General features: G+C 45.8%; 1 non-coding gene across 1 annotated transcript; it reads right to left on the bottom strand.

Moving 5' to 3' along the window:
• Positions 1–1,509: 1,509 nt before the first annotated feature.
• Positions 1,510–1,591, bottom strand: TRNAS-UGA. Its single transcript has one exon. It is a non-coding gene; the product is annotated as a tRNA-Ser (tRNA).
• Between the last annotated feature and the right edge of the window lie 2,727 nt (positions 1,592–4,318).

The raw sequence follows: 4,318 nt of genomic DNA, 5'->3' as shown, positions 1-4,318 counted from the left end.
GGTTATCTGTATTATATGCTATGTATTCTGCTGGGTCTTATGTGGGCATAGTAATTTGTATGCTAGCAGCCGTAAGCCACTAGCATTCAAGTACTTGGTTTTATGTTTCCCAATCGGTGTTCGGCAGTTTTAAACCGAACTCCCACAACACATAACCCCAGACCCCAGCTATCAACCAACTTTTCCCTCGTGCAGCAATGCCTGATGGGAGAATTATCCAAAATGTTAAGTTCCCCATGTGGTCCTCACTGTATTACCCCTGCTAAATCTGTTTGGCTGTTGGAAACCCCTTGCATGGGGAATTATATAAATAAGAAAGCCTGTGAATAAAAAGTCAGTTGACTCCCAGAGCTGTGTTTCGTTTGGGGGGGATTTGGGACATTGCTTTACTATTCATCGCTGATTGTGGATTTACCCTGGTTACCAGCGGAGATCGTGGATTTTAATATTGTACTCCGCTACAGACACTTACCTGTCCTGGAGTCCAGCGCCGCCCGCAGCAGAGGACGAGCGATCGCTTGTCACTCTGCTGCCCCCCCACCATCCTCGTGAGGGAACCAGGAAGTAAAGGGCTTCGGCTTCACTGCCCGGTTCCCCACGGCGCATGCGCGAGTCGCGCTGCGCCTGCTGACTGGCTCCCGCTGTGCACTGGGAGCCGAGCGTTCCCAGAACACAACTGGGGGGGGCGGGAGGTGACGTCCTGCCCGCAGACTGTGGCCGGAAGTGGGTGCAAATACCTGTTCCGATCAGCGGGAGTTCCACTTTGGGGTGGAGCTCCGCTTTAATGTAAGGCTGGAAAGGGATTGTTGCCATAGACGTGCGCACAGGGTGTGCCCAGGCACATCCTAATCACCCCATGCACATTAGTGTTATTGCTCTTTGTAGGAAAATGGAAAGATCTCCCTCTTACCGGCTCTGCCATAAGAAAAGTGTTTATGCTCTTCTCTTTCAATGTGCCAGCAGGAAGATCTATGTGGCAGGGTCATATATATGTAGATACAAACACATGCATGTGTGTTTGGGCTTTTGGGTGCACACCCTAATGCATTAGGCTGCGCACACCTATGATTGTTGCTACTACTCCTTACAACCCAATGCTCCCACTCCTATTACAGATTACTGGGGTCCAAAGGCTACTCAACAGTTAGCAAACAGCTACATATACAGTAGGACACCAGTGCTCTAAGCATTGACAAGGAACTTTCTTTGTGCTGGATGCAAATGTTCCCTTTGCATTTAAATGCAGTTATTTATTTTTCCATCAACAACCCTCACGCTGGGGTGGGGCTGCCTGACGTGTCCAGGTCTTGGTCTCTTGTAAATGTTTTCAGAGTATTCTTGTAAATAAAAGGAAAAACCATCAAATTCTGAACATGTGTACGCGGCATAAGACTGGGATTAAAGTTCATGTGCATGTAAAAGGCAGGCGTCCCAATACTTTTGGTTGTATAGTTTTTACTCTATATACAGACATAATTCTACAACTTCATACTAATTTAAAAGTATGAACGCTGCGAGCAGGATTTGAACCTGCGCGGGGAGACCCCATTGGATTTCAAGTCCAACGCCTTAACCACTCGGCCATCACAGCTTAGCCTGAGTATAGGTTTGATCAGATATCAATCAAATTCTTATCTTGCTCAAAATAATCTTTTTTCTGTAGATTCAATAGTCAAATAAACTCAGCCTGAAATAAATAAATACAGACAGTGCTGTGAAAAAGTATTTTATTTCCTGATTTTTTATTTTTTTTTGTTATTCAGATCATCACACAGATTTCCATATTACACTAAGATAACACCAGTAAATACAAGATACAGTTTTTAAATGATGATTTAATTTATTAAGGGGAAAAAAGCTGTCCAAACCTGCCTGGCCCTATGTGAAAAAGTAATTGCCCCCCTGTTGCTAAATCATGAATGAACTGTGATTGACTAATTTTTTTTGGAAAGCTGAGTTAAATTTCCTTATTACTGCCAGACCTGTTAAATCAAGAAATCACTTAAATAGAAGCTACAAGATCTAAAAAACAACACATCATACAGCGATCTAAAGAACTTCAAGAAGTGATGAGAAACAAAGTAACATGTATCAGTCTGGAAAGGGTGACAAAGCCATTTCTAAGGCTTTGGGACTCCAGCAAACCACGGCGAGAGCCATTATCCACAAATGGAGAGGACTTGGAACAGTGGTGAACCTTCCCAGGATTGGTCGGTGTTCTGACAAGAAAGGTCCCCCATCGAATAATGCCCACCCTGTACTGCACAGGCGCAGAGCCGCACGCTCCTGATGCTCGTTCAAGTCTGCAAGGGGCGGGTGTATTATTCATTAAACTCTGCAAGGGGCGGATGCATACAGAAGAGGCCATATTGTATCATGATGGGCAAAGCTCATACGATGGGGTTGGATTTCTCAAAGGGGCGGATGTATTAATGAGAAGCCTGTGTAGTTTATTGAGAAATCCACCCCCAATTTATCAGCTCAGTCCATCATTATTAAATACGGCCTCTTCTGTAGGGATCCGCTTTCCCCGACTTGTTCATTTGCCGACTTAGTTGGGGTAGGCGGTTCACTTTGTTGGGGGTGGGTCAGCCACGTCCTGTGACCTTTGACCTCTGGGAACCCGCCTTCTGACCTTTGACCTTTGGGGGAGGTCCCTGTTCTGAGTCCTAGCCATATTCTTCAATGGGAAACCCTAACCCTAACATGCAAGGGGCGGATGCATACAGAAGAGGCCATATTGTATCATGATGGGCAAAGCTCATACGATAAGGTGGATTTCTCAAAGGGGCGGATGTATTAATGAGAAGCCTGTGTAGTTTATTGAGAAATCCACCCCCAATTTATTAGCTCAGTCCATCATTATTAAATACGGCCTCTTCTGTAGGGATCTGCCCCTCACATGCTTTAATCAACATTATACCCACCCCTTGCAGAGTTGCACGAGCATCAGGAGCGTGCGGGAGCGAGTGGCACAAAGTCGTCTGCTGTGCGCAGGTGCTGTGTACAGCTGTTCATGTTCGGAGCCTTTCGGTGGCTCCTTAGTGCATCGTACTGCGCAAGCGCTGCAACTACGCAATACAGGGCAGGCATTATTCGACGGGGGACCTTTCTCGTCGCAACACCGGCCTTCCAAGTACACAATGATGACTCATCCAGGAGGTCATAAAAGAACCCAGAACAACATCTAAAGTACTGCAGGCCTCACTTGCCTCAGTTAAGGTCAGTGTTCATGACTCAACAATAAGAAAGAGACTGGGCAAAAATGGCATCCATGGGAGATTTCTAAGGCCAAAGCTATTGCTGACCAAAAAGAACACAAAGGCTCATCTCACATTTTCCAAAAAAACATCTTGATTATCCCCAAGACTTTTGAACAAATATTCTGTGGACCGATGAGTCAAGAATTTTACTTTTTGAAAGGTGTGCGTCCCTGTATTTGAGGGGGCAAACTCCCATCATTTGAGGGGGCAAACTTGATGGGCACGATTGATGTTTTTTTTATCAGTTTGTTTGCGCCCCCCAAAAAAAATTTTGAGCACCAGCCACCACTGGTTCAAATACAATATCCAGTCTGCATGGAAAGTGATTTGAGAAGGATAGAGTTCTGCAGTCTGGGAAGGAGAAGGAGCCTGGGAGTCATCTTGGAGAACAGGAGTCGATAAGACCTGAAAGAGTTGCATTGAAAGATTTCATGTGTGTTCTGAATTACTCTTCTGTCTACACAGTCCCCAGAGGACAGCGCAGCGGACAGTGTGCATGCAACGCCAACTTGTTGTATCAGACCAAGGCATATGATTTCCAATATTGGTGAGAACCTTCCATGGGTGTGGCAAAGCCTTAAAGGGGTTGTAAACCCTCATGTTTTTTCACCTTAATGCATCCTATGCATTAAGGTAAGCCGAGAGAGCTGCGAGAGCCGCAGTGGGACCCCAGAACAGGAGGATCGGGGGCACCTTGTGCAAAATGAACTGCACAGTGGAGGTAAGTATAACATGTTTGTTATTTTTTTTAAAAACTGAACCTTTACAACCACTTTAAGGGTTGTAAACACGGGCCAAATATCAGGCGGTATCAGCCAGTTCAATAGAAACCGTCCAACATTCAGTCCGTGAGTATGGCAGCTGGTTTGACAGAAGCCAGCAGAACATCGGCATGATTAAAAGAGGCCTGCTGATCGGCATTTGATCAGTGATCAGAGCGCTGACTGGTGTGGTCTGGCGGTGGGGGGGGGGGGGGTCAGAACACAATAGCTCAGTGGGGAGATTGCTAAACTAACATTGGATTGTTACTACAGGATCTCTTCCCGATCTCTTCC

Source organism: Rana temporaria, chromosome 3 (genome assembly GCF_905171775.1).
Source record: "Rana temporaria chromosome 3, aRanTem1.1, whole genome shotgun sequence".
Classification (NCBI taxonomy): domain Eukaryota; kingdom Metazoa; phylum Chordata; class Amphibia; order Anura; family Ranidae; genus Rana; species Rana temporaria.
This window is presented reverse-complemented; position numbering and strand designations above follow the sequence as displayed.